This window comes from Schistocerca nitens, chromosome 4 (genome assembly GCF_023898315.1).
Source record: "Schistocerca nitens isolate TAMUIC-IGC-003100 chromosome 4, iqSchNite1.1, whole genome shotgun sequence".
Classification (NCBI taxonomy): domain Eukaryota; kingdom Metazoa; phylum Arthropoda; class Insecta; order Orthoptera; family Acrididae; genus Schistocerca; species Schistocerca nitens.
Window position 1 is genome coordinate 380,182,424 of NC_064617.1, and position 19,284 is coordinate 380,201,707.

At 43.9% G+C, this 19,284-nt stretch overlaps 1 protein-coding gene across 1 annotated transcript in view; it reads right to left on the reverse strand.

Moving 5' to 3' along the window:
- LOC126253116 (F-box/LRR-repeat protein 2) overlaps nucleotides 1-17,395 on the reverse strand; it is a 719,590-nt gene extending 702,195 nt beyond the window's left edge. The window contains exon 1 of the mRNA XM_049954234.1: nucleotides 17,275-17,395. The gene's annotated coding sequence lies outside the window, so the exon portion shown is untranslated. The remainder of the gene's footprint in view (nucleotides 1-17,274) is intronic.
- Between the last annotated feature and the right edge of the window lie 1,889 nt (nucleotides 17,396-19,284).

Below are 19,284 nucleotides of genomic sequence, written 5' to 3' on the forward strand. Positions count from 1 at the left end.
AGAGACAGCAAAGGACTTGGAAGAGCAGTTGAACGGAATGGACAGTGTCTTGAAAGGAGGATATAAGATGAACATCAACAAAAGCAAAACGAGGATAATGGAATGTAGTCAAATTAAATCGGGTGATGCTGAGGGGATTAGATTAGGAAATGAGACACTTAAAGTAGTAAAGGAGTTTTGCTATTTAGGGAGTAAAATAACTGATGATGGTCGAAGTAGAGAGGATATAAAATGTAGACTGGCAATGGCAAGGAAATCGTTTCTGAAGTAGAGAAATTTGTTAACATCGAGTATAGATTTAAGTGTCAGGAAGTCGTTTCTGAATGTATTTGTATGGAGTGTAGCCATGTATGGAAGTGAAACATGGATGATAACCAGTTTGGACAAGAAGAGAATAGAAGCTTTCGAAATGTGGTGCTACAGAAGAATGCTGAAGATAAGGTGGGTAGATCGTGTAACTAATGAGGAGGTATTGAATAGGATTGGGGAGAAGAGAAGTTTGTGGCACAACTTGACTAGAAGAAGGGATCGGTTGGTAGGACATGTTTTGAGGCATCAAGGGATCACAAATTTAGCATTGGAGGGCAGCGTGGAGGGTAAAAATCGTAGAGGGAGACCAAGAGATGAATACACTAAGCATATTCAGAAGGATGTAGGTTGCAGTAGGTACTGGGAGATGAAGAAGCTTGCACAGGATAGAGTAGCATGGAGAGCTGCATCAAACCAGTCTCAGGACTGAAGACCACAACAACAACAACAACAACAATGTAAGAGGAAACAAAAAACATTGTTCATGAACGAAAGAATAACTTCTCCAAACCAAAAGATAAGAGAAATTTGGACAACAGAGTCCGTACAATACATCCAGTTAACATAAGACAGCAATGAGCACCAAAGTCCTTGGAAAATGAAAGGAGTAAGCATCAGGTAAGAAACCCGAGTTCCACCGGAATCAATTAAACACACGCTTCCGAATCGGGCTTGGTGATTGCAACACCGCAGGACCCCAACTACTTGAGTCATGAGCGAGCCATCGTACATAACGTAATTCGAAACAAGATCCCCTCACCTTAAGAACAACGCGCCCAACACTGACACAGCAGTACCAGCGCGCGGTCACACTGGCAGTGGAAATGGTTCAAATGGCTCTAAGCACTATGGGACTGAACATCTGAGGTCATCAGTCCCCTAGACTTAGAACTACTTAAACCTAGCTAACCCAAGGACATCACACACATCCATGCCCGAGGCAGGATTCAGGATTCAACCCGTGAACATAGAAGCAGCGCGGTTCAAGACTGAAGCGTCTAGAACCGCTCGGTCACAACGACCGGCTCTGGCAGTGGAGCTTACACTGATGGTGCGGTACAAGAAGCAACACTGCAACCTGCAGAGGACGAAGTCAAAGTCGATTGAAGTTTTTTATGATGAAAAATGAGGAGGAGCGACCTGTGTGTACTTTTAAAAAAATTTGTTGCCAGCATCGCTTTCAAAACTGCTTCTTATTGACCGGCTTCTATAGATAAGACTATCATCTGCATATCTTTAAAAACCTTTTTGGTTGTACGTCATGTTGCATTGTGTGTTCGTTACTCATGCCATGTCAAAATTTTAGTGGAGAATGTGTGTAATGTGCAATAGGCTCTCCACTGAAATGTTAACGTGGCATCAGTACTGGAAGCACGATGGTACATGACGTACAGCCAAAAGGAGTTTTAAGGATCTGTCGAAAGTGGCCAATAAAAACAATTTTGAACGCGATCCTGACTATAAAAAGTTTCTTCGAATTTGAAGTAATCTGCAGTCGAAGTGCCTCACAACAGAAGTGCTGCCAGAACAGCCAGTCGAGCAGTCTCTGAGGAGAGCCTGTCCAGGAGTCCCCACGAAGAGCCTGACCAAGATCTAATAAATAAGAATGACGTTCCTCAGAGCTCTACGAGGGAAGCCGCCAAAATCTATTTCCCAATCTGCAAAGTTCTTAGACGAGCGTCCAACGGGCTGTTGCTGGACAAACCATGCCCTTTGTCTTCCAAAACGTTTATTTATCAATATATTTTCAGGAGGTAGTGCCCCACAGCTTACAAATATTAGAAAAATGTCATGTTACCGCCTTGAGCAGCAGATAAAATCTTTATTTACGCTACATATTTTGACCGACTGACCATGATCAGGTTCCTGTACACCAAATACAATAATACGTAACACCACAGGCGTAAACTGTCACGAATCTGCTAATTGGCGGTAAATAGTAACACACACATAATAAAATGTCACGTAATCACTTGAAAGTATTCGCAGCATCGTGTTAGGCCTAACATGGTGCTGTGAACACTTTTACGTAAGTACGTGATATTTATTACGTATGTTTCGTCGCTAACATTTACATTAGTTAACAGATTCGTGACAGTTTAAGCCTGTAGTGGCACTTACATATTATTTTAATTGGTATACAGGAATCTATGGTTAGTCGATCAAAACTGGGTGTCTAAATAAAGAATTTTATTGGCAGCTCAGGCAGTAACATGACTTTCTTCAAGTTTATTTATGCACTAGCCAATCGATAAATTACGGAGCTAAGACCAATGCGAGCAAATCCACGATTCGTTAATTGGAAAGAAGACGCCCTGACACCCATTTTTAGGCACCAACCGATCATAATGTCTCCCGCTCTTTACGACATGAGACGTTGCAACAACCTCCGAGTCCTGGCGACAGAAATTCGTGACGGTAATTCTTCAAAAAAGGGCCGAACATTCCGCAAGTTTAACACCTCGACAAACCTGGCGAAGTTATCTCAAGAGTGGGCCTACATGTTCCCAAGGTTGTTTCGACTACGTTGCAGAAGTTTCGTTGTAAAGCACCTGACATATCCTCCATAAAGTCCCGATCAGTGTTGCCAACAGTTAAAGTAAGCTCCCCACTAGTTTCAAGTGCAAAAACCACCAAAAAAACCACTAACAAAAATGCCCCTATTCTCATTATCACTAAAATTTCCACTAATTTTTTAAAAATTATTATGAAAGAAAACAATAAGTATATTAGTAATAAATTTCATTTATTACTGAGTAACAAAATATTCACAATCATTAAATGAACATACAGTAAATAAATCAGCAAGTCAAGGTCAGAAACATACAAAAATTTCTATAACAACGGCTAATTACTTAAATGAATTCGTCTTCTTCAGATGAATCATTCAAAGATTTAACTTCATTCTATTCCCATGCTTGTTTTTTATTACGTTCATACTGTTAAATAGTCTCTCAACATTGGCATTGGAATCAGGCAGTCTTAGGACAGTAATCGCAAATCCGGATTCCCCGTAAGCTTCTTTGAAATGCAATACTTCATTCCAAATTTTTTTTATGTCTTCGGTCTCGTTCCAGATCAACAAACGAATTTGTTGCCACTGATCATCCACTCTACACTTTTACTGAACTGAGCCATTATATGACTTAGATTTTCTTTTCTGGTTACCTTTTCTTTATTTCTTCAGTCAGACTTATTATAAATGTTATGCACCGATTACTCGACATTTCTTCGTCTTCCAGTGGTAATCCTTTCTACCTCATATTAAGCAACTGCTTTTCAAAGCGGAATCCGAGGTAAAATCGAAAAAATTACGAATATTTTGAGTAAAAATTTTAACTTTATTTGCACGTAACGTAACTTTGCTGACAACCATTTCTAACAGGTTGATCAACTCAAAAAAAGAGTTTGGTGTGACCTGTATCTTTCAACTCGAACATTTTATCGACTGTTTATGTCATTTGGTATCGAATATATAAATGAAATGTATGCACAATAAATCTCGTTCGCATACAAAGCGTGCAATAACTCTGCCATGTGAAACCTTTCGCGCACTTTAGCTACGGAAAAATGTGTTTTTAGCTTTGACCATTGCGTGTATATTCTTGATGCAGCGGATTATATTGATAACCACCTTGTCTGACACGCGTGAACTATTTTTAATGGTTTCAAAAAAAGAGTTTGGTGTGACCTGTATCTTTCAACTCGATCATTTTATCGACTGTTTATGTCATTTGGTATCGAATATATAAATGAAATGTATGCACAATAAATCTCGTTCGCATACAAAGCGTGCAATAACTCTGCCATGTGAAACCTTTCGCGCACTTTAGCTACGGAAAAATGTGTTTTTAGCTTTGACCATTGCGTGTATATTCTTGATGCAGCGGATTATATTGATAACCACCTTGTCTGACACGCGTGAACTATTTTTAATGGTTTCTGTCCATCGTTGACGGTTTTGTGTAGCTCCTTTTCGTTCGTTCGTTTGACGTCACATTCTAATGCATCAGTGTTATCTTTGCAGTAAAACTTAAATGCTCTTGAAATCAAATAAAGTGGAAATAACGTATTTCGAAACATATAAATAGCTTAGTGTGAGAGATCGCATTTTCAGTAACTGAAACTGAATTCTACTAAACCACTATGAAATCCACCAGCCACTAGAAGCAAAATTTCGCCACTAAAAGGACAGTTGAAACCACCAGTTTTAGTGGAAAATCCACTAAGTTGGCAACACTCTCCCGATCTCTCTCCATGCGATTTCCATATTTTTAGAATGCTGAAGAACGATATTAGTAGTCGCCGATTTACTTCGGATGAAGAGGTGCGCGCCTGGGTAAAAACATTTTTCCTTGGAGTCATTTATCGTCTTTTCTAACAATGGGGCAAATGTGTTAACAGATATGGCGTTTACTTTTGAAATAATCAGTAGTTTAGTTACTTTTTTGCATCTATATCGTTTTCATTTCACTGACGCTTATAGTTACTTTTTAACTGATTATAATATTTCATGAATATTTATGACATGTCTGATCAGTTGTCATTTTAAGGAACCTGATGTAGGATACGTATCGCTTAAGGATCAATATATGCTACAGAATTGTTGGGCAGGCCATGATCATAACATAAAATTTTACACATTCATCCGAAATCGAACTCTCGGAAGTGCGTATGTTGACACAAAACTCTACGCACACGACTAATCGGACAAAATACTACACAACACTGAAGAAAACTTTATCCAGCAATGTATATCGCATGTCTATGTACACTGAAACGCCAAAGAAACTGGTATAGGCATGCGTATTCAAATACAGAGAGATGTAAACAGGCAGAAGACGGCGCTGCGGTCGGCAACGCCTATATAAGACAACAATTGTCTGCTGCAGTTGTTAGATCGGTTACTGCTGCTAAAATGGCAGGTCATCAAGATTTAAGTGAGTTTGAACGTGGTGTTATAGTCGGTGCACGAGCGATGGGACACCAGATCTCTGAGGTAGCGATGAAGTGGGGATTTACCCGTACGACCATTTCTGGACTGTACTGTGATTATCAGAAATCAGATAAAACATTAAATCTCCGACATCGCTGGGGCTGGAAATAAATCCTACGAGAACGGGACCAACGACGACTGAAGAGAATCGTTCAACGGGACAGAAATGCAACCCTTCCGAAGACTGCAGCAGATTTCAATTATGGGCCATCAACAAGTGTCAGCGTGCGAACATTTCAACGAAGCATCATCGATATGGGCTTTCAGAGCCGAAGGCCCATTCGTGTACCCTTGATGACTGCACGACACAAGGCTTTACGCCCGTCAATACCGACACTGGACTGTTGATGACTGGAACCATGTTGCCCGGCCGGACGAGACTCGTTTAAGTTGTATCGGGCAGATGGACGTGTACGGATACGGAGACAGCCTCTCGTTCCGTGAACCCGGCATCTCAGATGGGGACTGTTCAGTCTGGTGGAAGCTCTGTAATGGTGTGGGGCGTGTGCAGCTGGAATGATATGGGACCCCCTGATACATCTAGATACGACTCTGACACGTGACACATACGTAAGCATGCTTTCTGATCACCTGCATCCACTCATGTCCATTGTGCATTCCGACGCACTTGGGCAATTCCAGCAGAACACTACGACACCACACACGTCCAGAGTTGCTACAGAGTGGCTTCAGGAACACTTTTTTGAATTTAAACACTTCCACTGGCCACCGAATTCCCCAGACATGAACATTATTGAGCATATGGGAGATGCCCGTCAACCTGCCATTCAGAAGAGATCTCCACCCCCTCGTACGCTTATGGATTTATGGACAGCCCTGCAGGATTCATTGTGTCAATTCCCTCCCTCAGTACTTCAGGCATTAGTCGAGTCCAAGCCATGTCGTGTTGCAGCACTTCACTTATGCAGGCTCGCGGGTGCCCGACACAATATTAAGCAGGTGTATCAGTATCTTTGGCTCTTCATTGTACACAGTGCCTGACAAAAAGTGAAGCACCTGGAAAATGTGGTCGGATTTCAATTTTACTTCGTACATGTACACACATCGGCAGGCATGTAAATGAGCTATCTCTGTCACAGGTAGAACGGCCACCGAAGAGCATTAGTGTTGTTTGTGTTTAGTGTCGTTAGCAAGTCTGGTAGGGTATGTAAGAGGAGTAAACAGCGTCAGATGTGTAGTGATCAATGTGAAGGACACGGAGTTGCCGCGTAATCGTGTGAGAAAGTGTTATCAGCGCCTAGCGTAGTTTGAAATGGGCCTCGTTGTGGTTCTCCGTTTGGCCGGCTGGATGAATTGTGCAGTATCCAGATATTTGGGGCATTCGCCTGTGACAGTGGCCCGATGCTGGCCTGCATAGGAACGTGAGGGCAAGCATATTTATACTAGTTATCAAGGTTCTGTCCCACCACGTCCGGCCGCCACATGGCAAGACCGACGTATTGTTGCACGTCGTAACGCTCTCATATTTGCACCTTCCATTCGAGAACAAGTAACGAACTCCCTTCTGCAGTCTATGTCATCCCCCAGCGTTGGTTGGAGACTAGCAGCAGCCGGACTAGGGGATTACAATCGAACTCCCATGCGTAGATTGCCGTTAACGCCACAACACAAACTGTTGCGTTCCGAGTGATGCCGCGACTAGGACGTCGCATTAAATTCAGTGACGAATCGCTGTATTGCGCTACCCCAGCTGACGGTCGTCAGCGAGTATGGTGGTGACCTGGGGAGAAGTTTCATTCTTGCACGGTTTTGGAGGGACGCAGTATTGTTAGTCCTGGCGTCATGCTGTGGGGATCCATGACTTCAGAGGTAATGGTTGAAGAAACTCCGATGGCACAACGATACATCGTGGATATTCTGCGTCCTCATGTATTACTCCTGGCGTCACGTTGTGGGGACCCATGATCTAAGAGATAATGGTTGAGGAAACTCCGATGGCACAACGATACATTGCGGATATCCTGCGTCCTCATGTAGTACTCCTGGCGTCATGTTCTGGGGATCCATAACTTCAGAGGTAATGGTTGAGGAAACTGATGGCACAATAATACATCGCGGATATCCTGCGTCCTCATGTATTACTCCCGGCGTCATGTTATGGGGATCCATGACTTCAGAGGTAATGGTTGAGGAAACTGATGGCACAATAATACATCGGCGGATATCCTGCGTCCTCATGTATTACTCCCGGCGTCATGCTGTGGGGATCCATGACTTCAGAGGTAATGGTTGAGGAAACTGATGGCACAATGATACATCGCAGATATCCTGCGTCCTCATGTATTACTCCTGGCGTCATGTTGTGGGGATCCATGACTTCAGAGATAGTGGTTGAGGAAACTGATGGCACAACGATACATCGCGGATATCCTGCGTCCTCATGTATTACTCCTGGCGTCATATTGTGGAGATCCATGACTTCAGAGGTAATGATTGAGGAAAGTTCGATGGTACAACGATACATCGCGGATATCCTGCGTCCTCATGTATTACTCCTGGCGTCATGTTCTGGGGATCCATGACTTCAGAGGTAATGATTGAGGAAACTGATGGCACAATGATAAATCGCGGATATCCTGCGTCCTCATGTATTACTCCCGGCGTCATGTTATGGGGATCCATGACTTCAGAGGTAATGGTTGAGGAAACTGATGCCACAATGATATATCGCAGATATCCTGCGTCCTCATGTATTACTCCTGGCGTCATGTTGTGGGGATCCATAACTTCAGAGATAGTGGTTGAGGAAACTGATGGCACAACGATACATCGCGGATATCCTGCGTCCTCCTGTATTACTCCAGGCGTCATATTGTGGAGACCCATGACTTCAGAGGTAATGGTTGAGGAAAGTTCGATGGCACAACGATACATCGCGGATATCCTGCGGTCTTATGTATTACTCCTGGCGTCATATTGTGGAGATCCATGACTCAGAGGTAATGGTTGAGGAAACTCCGATGGCACAACGATACATCGCGGATATCCTGCGTCGTCATGTATTACTCCTGGCGTCTTGTTGCGGGGATCCAGGACTTCAGAGGTAATGGTTGAGGAAACTGATGGCACAGCGATACATCGCAGATATCCTCCATACTCATGTGTTACGTGTCAAGGCATTTTTCAGCAGGACAATGCTCGTCCTCGCATGGCACGTGTCTCTTTTTTGAAAAATCTCCGAACGGAGCACTGATAATCGGCACGCGGCATAATCCGCAATCGGATAATCGGGAACTAGGTTTACATGATTTTTTGCAATGGCTAGAAGTCCGTTCTAATTCAAAAGTAACCAAAACTTCAGCTTTAAATACGTATCCATATCTTACCATTTAGTAATATCTCAAGCTTTTCACATTCCCTGTGCCCATTTCCATCACGATTATTCTTTCTGACTGTCGTGATATTACACTTTCAAATTGTAGATCTTCATATGAATTTCCTGTATCGGAATAACCTAAGTTATCCGACAAGCGCTATGCTGCAATAATAACGTCTCTCATATGAGTGTCCTTTTTTCTTAATTATGGGTGTAACCATTTGCAAGAACACATCAAATGACAGAGCGGCCATCGTTAGAAAGTTCCAGTAGTCGTTTGGTGTGCCTATCATCAATTCACTTACAGTAAGTTTTCAAGTTTTCATGTGTCAGTCTTCCTCTGTTATACCATTCCTTCATCCATCTGTACTTCTTTTCTTTCCGCGAGCGCAAAGCCTGCCCGAGCGCCAAGTCCATATCCGGCATGTTTGCACCTCAGAGGCTTGACATGAAGTTTGCGCAATATCATTTGGCTGTCTGGCGCCAATAGTCAGTATATCAAACAATACAGTTTAGGGACCGCCAAAGACAGGCAGTCAGTTAACAAAGAAAGAAAGCAATAAGGAGCCCTTCAGACGTAGCCATCTAGTAGCGATTCTTAGCAGCGGTGACGATCGCTAATGCTGCAGGTATAGGAGCGGTTCCACACGCAACCATAGCCAGAGAACGGTGGCGCTGCTGGCCGTTTCGGTTGTCAGCTTCGACGCGAGTGGAGAACACAAAAAAAGGCACCACTCGTGACTGTGCCACAGCCGTACCATTATGTTAAACGCGCGAGCGAAACGCTGCTAACGCACGGATCGTGGTCCGCTGCGTCCCTAGCGTGGTAGCTCCGGTGAAGCGGTAGAGGTTGGTTTGCACTATCTTAGGCAATGGCGTTGGATACAGGAACACACGTAGGAAACTTCAAACCAGAAATTGTCCCACTGAGACTGAAAAGTGTCCGACCGGCCGATGTGGCCGAGCGGTTCTAGGCGCTTCAGTCCGGAACCGCGCTGCTGCTGCGGTCGCAGGTTCGAATCCTGCCTCGGGCATGGATGTGTGTGATTTCCTTAGATTACTTAGGTTTAAGTAGTTCTAAGTCTAGACTGATGACCTCAGATGTTAAGTCCTATAGTGCTTAGAGCCATTTGAACCATTTGAAAAGTCTCCGGAATGAGATTTTCACTCTGCAGCGGAGTGTGCGCTGATATGAAACTTCCTGCCAGATTAAAACTGTATTCCGGATCGAGACACGAACTCGGGACCTTTGCCTTTCGTGGGCGAGTGCTCTACCGTCAGAGCTACCCAAGCACGACTCACGCCCATCCTCACAGCTTTACTTCTGCCAGTACCTCGTCTCCTACCTTTCAAACTTTACAGAAGCTCTTCTGCGAACCTTGCAGAACTAGCACTCCTGAAAGAAACATCCCCTAGACTTTGGTAAAGCCATGTCTCCACAATATCCTTTCTTTCAGGGGTGCTAGTTCTGCAGGTTCGCAGGGGAGCTTCTGAAAAGTTTGGAAGGCAGAAGACGAAGTACTGGCAGAAGTAAAGCTGTGAGGACGAGGCGTGAGTCGTGCTTGGGTAGCTCAGTTGGTAGAGCAGTTGCCTGCGAAATGCAAAGGTCCCGAGTTCGAGTCTCAGTCCCGCACACAGTTTTAATCTGGCAGGAAGTTTCATATCAGCCCACATTCGGCTGCAGAGTGAAAATCTCATTCTGGAAACATCCCCCAGGCTGTGGCTAAGCCATGTCTCCGCAATATACTTTCTTTCGGGAGTGCTAGTTCTGCAAGGTTCGCAGGAGAGCTTCTGTAAAGTTTGAAAGGTAGGAGACGAGGTACTGGCAGAAGTAAAGCTGTGAGGACGGGGCATGAGTCGTGCTTGGGTAGCTCAGATGGTAGAGCACTTGCCCGTGAAAGGCAAAGGTCCCGGATTCTAGTCTCGGTCCGGCACACAGTTTTAATCTGCCAGGAAGTTACATTTGAACAGTATCCTCTCATATGGGAAGCACGACGGTTGTACACAACATGTCCCAGTTCCGTTAGGACACCTTGTGTGAAATTCCAAGTTGCTGTGTTATGTTCCTTGAAGTTTCGAAAACACCTGTGTAGAAGGTCTTAAAGTATTAGCACAGCTGCAGCCGCGAATATAATAATAGGCATCTGACACGTTTCGCAAAATGACGGTGGAGTAGTGAGGCAACATCAAGTTTTTTGAGTCCTCCATCGTCTGTGGGCGAGAATTTGTCGAGTTCGGCCAACATACCGAGAGGCAGGTTCCTGGTCACTCCTCTACGGCAAAAAGCAAAGATTGTGTGGGAGTTTTTGGACAGTTAACGGATCACATTCCTGGATCACCTTCCGTAATCGTCGGACATGACCCCAGCCGACTTCTGGTGTTCCCCAAATTGAAGTTGGCAATGAAAGGGCACTGTTACTACGCAGTTGAGGACATTCAAGAGAAGTATACTGCAGTACTAAATACAAAGTTGACTGGAAAGTTGCACAGGTCACATCAATATTCAAGAAAAGTAGTAGGAGTAATCCACTAAATTACAGGCCCGTATCATGAACGTCGATAAGTAGCAGGATTTTGGAACATATAATGCGTTCGAACGTTATGAATTACCTCGAAGAAAACGGTCTATTGACACACAATCAACACGGATGTAGAAAACATCATTCTTGTGAAACTCAACTAGCTCCTTACTGGCATGAAGTGTTGAGTGCTATCGACAAGGGATCTCAAAAAGATTCCTTATTTCTTGATTTCCGGAGGGCTTTTGACACTGTACCACACAACTGGCTTGTAGTGAAATTGCGTGCGTATGGAATACCGTCTCAGTTATGTGACTACATTCGTGATTTCCTGTCAGACAGGTCACAATTCGTAGTAATTGACGGAAAGTCATCGAGTAAAACAGAAGTGATTTCACGCGTTCCCCAAGGTAGTGTTACAGGCCCTTTGCTGTTCCTTAACTATATAAACGATTTGGGAGACAATCTGAGCAGCCCTCTTGGGTTGTTTGCTGATAACGCTGTCGTTTATCGACTAGTAAAGTCATCAGAGGATCGAAACAAATTGCAAAACGATTTAGAAATGATATCTGTATGGTGCGAAAATTGGCAATTGACCCCAAATAACGAAAAGTGTGAGGTTATCCACATGACTGCTAAATGGAACTCGTTAAACTTCGGTTACACGATAAATCAGTCAAATCTAAAAGACATAATTTCAACTAAATACCAAGGAATTACAATTACGAACAACTTAAATTGGAAGGAGCACAAAGAAAAGACAACAAGCTACCTTTAATTTTCTGTAGCAGTGTGTGTGAGTTGTGTGTGTGTGTGTGTGTGTGTGTGTGTGTGTGTGTGTGTGTGTTCAAAGATGGTTAAAAGGACTCTGAGCACTATGGGACTTAACAGCTGAGGTCATCAGTCCCCTAGAACTTAGCACTACTTAAACCTAACTAACCTAAGGACATCACACACATCCATGCCCGAGGCAGGATTCGAACCTGCGACCGTAGCGGTCGCGCGGTTCCAGACTGAAGCGCATAGAACCGTTCGGCCACTCCGGCCGGCTGCGTGTGTGTATGTGTGTGTGTGTGTGTGAGAGAGAGAGAGAGAGAGAGAGAGAGGGAATGTGTGCGTGTGTGTGTGTGTGTGTGTGTGTGTGCGCGCGCGAGTGCAATATCTGCAAACCAATGATGTATCCCACAATCTTAAAACATTTTTGGATGAATACTTGAACTTAATGTTAGTAACAAAAAAAAATGGTTCAAATGGCTCTGAGCACTATGGGACTCAACTTCTGAGGTGATCAGTCCCATAGAACTTAGAACTACTTCAACCTAACTAACATAAGGACATCACACACATCCACGCCCGAGGCAGAATTCGAACCTGCGACCGTAGCGGTCTCGCGGTTCCAGACTGTAGCGCGTAGAACCGGTCGGCCACACCTGCCGGCAGTAACCAAAAAGAGAGTCATATAAACATTGTGTTTTGTGAGACGAAGCATTGTATAAATTGTGTGTTATATGCACGAAATAGCTCCCGAATCTGATGTGGCAGCTGTTAAACTAAAAATTAGTTATCCGAAATGCCTATATCAATGAATACAAGATTCTAAAATCTTGGAAGAGTGACGTGTATGTAGATCATATTTACCTGCCAGCTGTTGATTACTTTGTCATTGCAGATAGCATTTTCGTCTCCGAGTGTTATTTCTTTTATAAATTTGTTGGTGGCCTCTCATTTATCCCTGTGCGAAATCTTTTTTAGGGTCGAAAATTTGGTTTTCGGCTTCCTTGTACGAGGCGTGTTTTTTAAGTAAGTACCGTTTTGAAATTAAAAAAAGACGTGCTAAGATATCCCGATAGTTTTATTTTTACATGAAAGCCTGTACCTTAATCTACGCTCTGACGCCACTGCAATCCGATTCTTCCTTGTTTACGTTGTGCACTGAGTGTTTAAGATGCCTCCGATAATCGTGAGTCCCGCCGACTGTGAAGTACGGGCTGTTATAATATTTCTTAATGCAAAAGGCCTAAAAGCGATCGATATTCATCTTCAGATCTGTGCAGTTTACGGCGAAAACATTGTGAGTGATGGAATGGTAGGAAAGCGGGTGAGAGCATTTAAAGATGGCCGCACAAATGTGCATGATGAACAACGGATTGGGTGTCCTTCGGTCGTTAACGAAAGTTTTGTGCAGAAAGTGGACAATAAGGTGAGAGAAAACAGACGCTTTACGATTTCCTCCTTGCGGGATGACTTTCCTAATGTTTCTCGTAGTGTTGTGTATGGCATTGTGACCGAGCACTTGAATTACCGAAAATTGTGCGTACGTTGGGTACCGAAAATGTTGACGGATGTGCACGAAACCAAACTTTTAGGCAGTGCAGCCGGCCGCTGTGGTCTAGCGGTTCTAGGCGCTCAGTCCGGAACCGCGCGACTGCTACGGTCGTAGGTTCGAATCCTGCCTCGGACATGGATGTGTGTGATGTCCTTAGGTTAGTTAGGTTTAAGTACTAAGTTCTAGGGGACTGATGACCACAGATGTTAAGTCCCATAGTGCTCAGAGCCATTTGAACCATTTTTTTAGACAGTGCATTGACTTTCCTTGAGCGATACCACAACGACGGTGATGATTTCTTAAGCCAATTTGTTACGGGCGATGAGACATGGGTGGCCTACGTCACACCAGAATCAAAGCAACAGTCCATGGAAGTTGAGCAAGGGCATCGTTTTGCTGCAAGAAAATGCCTGTCCGCATGTGGCGAATCATACCAAAGATCTCACCATATCTTTTCGATGAGAAACTCTAGATCATCCTCCCTACAACCTCGATCTTGCGCCCAGTGACTACTATCTGTTCCTGCACTTAAAGAAACACCTGGGCGGTCAGCGTGCTCAAGATGAAGACGAAGTCAAAACAGTAGTGATGCAGTGGTTAACAAGTCAGGCGGCAGACTTCTATGAGAAGGGTATTCGAAATCTGGTACAGCGTTATGACAAGTGCCTCAGTATTGACGGAAATTATGTAGAAAAGTAGATTAAGGTACAGGCTTTCATGTAATAATAAAATTATTGAGATATATTAGCACGTATTTTTTTAATTTCAAAATGGTGCTTACTTAAAAAAAACACACCTCGTATTTAACTCCTGTCACCGTTCTAAGCCATAATTGCACTATAACATTCATTCCTGGGCGTATGATTTCTGTGGTGTCACCGCCAGACACCACACTTGCTAGGTGGTAGCCTTTAAATCGGCCGCGGTCCGTCAGTATACGTCGGACCCGCGTGTCGCCACTATCAGTGATCGCAGACCGAGAGCCGAGCCGCCACACGCCAGGTCTAGTCTAGAGAGACTCCCTGGCACCAACACTGACTCAAAGGAAGGCCTCGGCGCTTGTTGATGACGTCACGTCGCTAGGCACGGCGAACGCCAGATCTGTAGCAGGCAGAAACCCCTGGGCGTGCTTACCACTATAAATCTCTTATTTTTGGACAAAATGTTTGGTATTGTTTTGCATTCTGCAGTTTTACTTAGATGAAAGATTTTCTTACTATCGTAAAGCTGCAAATGAAGATCATAGGTCTGTATTAATGAATCCTATCGAAACAAACATAGGTCAATATGAGAAGATGCTTTGCCCCATTGCAAGCTTCGGAAATTATACATTCAAGTAACTATATTTACTTGATCCATTTTGCTATCGAAACTTACCCCAACCCCCTTACAATGCACTCGTTTCTTTTATTTATTTATTTATTTTCGCTTGACATCGTCACTGGAAATGTGAACTAATTTACACGTGTATATGTCCAACTGTTGCCAGTCATTAGATTACAGTCGTTTTCAACGAAAGGAATTCTAAACAGGAAACAAAATAGCTTCAACATCGAAAATACTGATGAGCTTTAAGTTTTTTAAACATGCATATTAGAAAAGATAAATATTCCCCTCTTGCAACTGAAAGGAGAAACTTTATAAGATAAAAAAATTTTATTTTATAAAATAAGTATCTCTCTTTTGCCTCTTCTTCTGTCCCCCACCCCCTCCACCAACGTGTACAATCGCAAGATATTTCATTAACATTCAGTGCTCCTCACGCCATAGTCAACCAAGATACCTAAAGAAGAGTACCAATATGTTCACAGTTTCTTGTACAGATTTACAAATAAGGTAAAGAAGCACGAATTCTGTTGCTACTGGACCATGAACTTGTTTTTGTATGTCAATCCTTAAAACAGGTGGAAATTTAAGTTCAGGAGTACACTATTTGTTACGAAGTGTAATGAATTACACAATTAACTGACTGCAGAAATCTCTCAGAACAATGTGTGTTGGTCAACTACCGCCAATAGTTTCACATTTTCCTGAGTCAGAGAGGGAGACACCACCATTATGAGTATGCCTGCAACAGACCTGGCGTTCGCCGTGCCTAGCTGACGTGACGTCACGAACAAGCGCCGAGGCCTTCCTTTGAGTCGGTGTTGGTTCAGCTCGCTTAAGTGAACCGTCATATCACTGAGAAAACATCAGTCATTGATCTAGGCTTTATTTTTCAATACAGGATCCTTTGTATCGTTTTTCATAAAATCGACTATTTCCTCTCTTAGTGCAAAAACGCGCTGCAATATTTTTCCACGAATTAGCCAACGAACGTCCGTAGGATACTACAATAAATCCCACTGCTTCTTCAAGAAATCCACGAAATGATCGGTGTTTAAGCCCTTCTTCTTGGTTGTGGCTGATAACAGAAACCACGGTTGACATGATATGGCCGTATCCCATAACTTTGCTGCATAACATTTCTGTATGAACAATACTCGTATATTGAAATTCGTGGCGTATTATTCCAGTAATGATACTGCACCCATCTTGTTTCCATACACAGAAAGTTCTCCATTGACGCAAATGGCCACAATATTTTCAAAAGTCAAACCCATTTTCTTGGTGACTTCGTTAGAGATGTCTCCACTGGTTGTTCAACCTTTCATGGAACGCGATCCTGCCAGTTCTTCCGTGGTACTGAAATTGTTATCAATACCATGGATGAAAACTAAAAACTGAAATCCTTTATTTTATAGATCGATGTCGGTCACTGTGTGACCATCTCCAGTGGAAACTATTCGAACGTTGTAGGCCCATATCCTAATAACACAACATTTTCTATGAGATGTAATATGTACCATGATGATTACTTTCAAGTGGTATCTTCACTTGTATTGCATATAATATATTTTTTTCTTAATTAGGAAGGGCCCATCCTGTGACCTTAGCAGTTGTTGATCCAAAAATAAATGAATAACTAAATAAAATTGTTGTATGCAGTACTAGTGAAGATATGTGTTGGGAAGTAATCATTGTAGTACCTGCCACAACTCATAGAAAATGTTGTGTTGTTATGATATGGGCGTACAAGGTTCGAGTAGTTTGCACTGAGGATAGTCACACTGCGACCGAAATCGATCTGTAAAATAAAGGATTTCAATCTTTACTACCAATGCTGCATTTATCAAAAATACAGTACATTGACAATAATATGGTCGTGGTTCCCAATTACATCATGAAAACTAAAAGCCGCGCAGTATCATTTATGTCAATACTATGAACCATGGAAAATGAGTAGTACTTGAATTCTTCAGCTTTCTTTCTTACTGGTCATGAAGGTTAGTAGAGATACCGTGCATTCTGGACGTATTTCTGATACAGCGATCATTATGCACTTTTTTTTAAGAAATCACCTTCCATGAAAGATTACTCAGCAGCAGTAGTTTAATTAAAATTAATGGATTTCTGAATTCTCATTCCCTGTCATGTTCCAGACCTCACGTCAGTATAGTTCTTCCCTCCTCACGCCAGCCTGCGTGAGCTAAAACTCGTGCATTTCGGCCTCCACTCGTAACACGGTGTTGGCTCTTCTGGTAACACAAAAATTTCAATTAACACCATACTGAAAGCTGTGCAACTACGTAGAATTTGTGGCGTCCTGTGTGAACCGTAGCTCACTATGCCACTTAAGAAAGCTGCGTAAGTTGCACGTGTGAACCGCGTGTACCGCACGTCGAGACGGGCGAGGGGGTGGCTGCGACGGTGCGACTCGGCTCGGCGTGGCGAGCGCGTTACCCACCTGTGGACGGGCGCGGAGAGCTAGTCTAGCAGCCGAGCGCGCTGCCGCCTGTGGTAGGAGAGTTGGCGGCGCGGACGGCTCGCCAGCCGGGGTCTGAGGTGTCGGAGGCGAGGCGAAGCGAACCGCGGCGTGCAGCAGGGGGCGGTCGCTGCCGCGGCACTGCACGCGGGGGCCGCCGCGGCGCCGGGCCGGCCGCCTTGGGCTGCTGCGGCTCCACTCCGACACGCCAGGAATAGCGGGCCGCCCCCACTCACTGTTTACAGCGCCGCTCCCACCGACCACTGTGCAGTGCGTCCTGCTGAATGACGGCTCCCGAGTGTCGCAGCCGGGACCTCGGTCTGCCCTGCCCGTTGCCGCAGACACACTCTACATCAGGGCCGGACAAACGCTGCACAGTGTGCAGACGTGCGGAAGTGCTGCACATGTGCGCACGTGTGCGACAGCGACATCTGTTATTAGACATGTGTCCTAAATGAACGGCGGCGGCTCCACTTCCCTGTTTATGTGTTACAAGCAAGAGCGCAACATACCCAGTCTCGTTTACCCCTGGTAACCGTAACCTTAACAGAGAAGTACTGAGAAATGGCAGGTACTGTGAAAAAGCAAAGGACGGGTGATCTATGTTCTCAGTCGTTTAAAAATGACTGGGAACTGCAATTCTTTTTTGTAGCCGCTGGTGAAAACTCACAGTGTTTGCTATGCCGCGAATAATAGGCGGCCAGCGTGAAGTTTCAATTGAAAGACACTACAATACATATCACAAAGACGAGTGTAGTGTACTCGAGAGTGAAGAACGGCAAGCAAAATTAAATGTCCTTAAGAAAATGGATGAGACACATCAACTCGATTATCATTTCTCATGACCAATGATAAACGTGTTTGGATTTATTCCTTTCATAATTAAAAATTATTGTTTACTAACAGTGCATTAGTGCCTCATTCTGCTCCATGTTACATTATCATCAGGAAAGTTGGTCATTAAACCGATTGTTCCAATGTATACTTACATTTAAGGTTTTTTTTATGTGTGAAGGGCTACGCTCAGCTGAAGTCGATAAAACGTAACATTCATCTAATTGTCGGTTATTATGCAGATTTCAGACGGAGCTGATGAAACATGTAGCAATAATGGTATTAAATAACAGGTGATCATCGAGAGGTCTGCGGTTATCATTTTCTTCAGAGGTCAGTGAGACAGAAATTATGTGGGTGTAACTGAGGGGCCGGCCGCGGTGGTCTAGCGGTTCTAGGCACTCAGTCCGGAACCGCGGGACTGCTACGGTCGCAGGTTCGAATCCTGCCTCGGGCATGGATGTTTGTGATGTCCTTAGGTTAGTTAGGTTTAAGTAGTTATAAGTTTTACGGGACTGATGACCACAGATGTTGAGTCCCATAGTGCTCAGAGCCATTTGAACCATTTGTAACTGAGGGCACCGAGAATTAGTTATAGGAAACCTTGGATTAGTTTAATGTTATTTGAAATCATGAATAAGGTTCGTTGGAAGACGCTAAGTACTCTCCTTCTTTAATACTAGATCAAAAACATTACTCGTATTTACGTGCCGTTAGTAAAGCTGCCTGTTGTTAACTGTATTACTTGTCTTACTGGGTTAAACTGTTAACATAAAAGTAGACGTCTCAATGAGTAGACTGTGACAGTATTTTAAATGTTTGATATGCGAAATACCTTCCCATGGTTGGATTGCAAGCTGTGGAAAGAGCACTAGAATGCGCCGGTACAGAGTACCCCAGCAAGTGGATAAAGAGACATCTGCGGGTAGAAACATGAACGCTGACGGCTGCGGCGTGCACGCTGTGACCCGGAAGTTGCACATGTGCAGGAGCACCGCCACGTGCAGAATTTCTGGCCGGCCCTGCTCTACATCTAAATCTACATCCATACTCCGCGAGCCACCTGACGGTGTGTGGCGGAGGGTACCTTGAGTACTTCTTCTTCTTCTTCTTCTTCTTCTTCTTCTTCTTGCGTTACGGCCTCTGTACGACCACGGG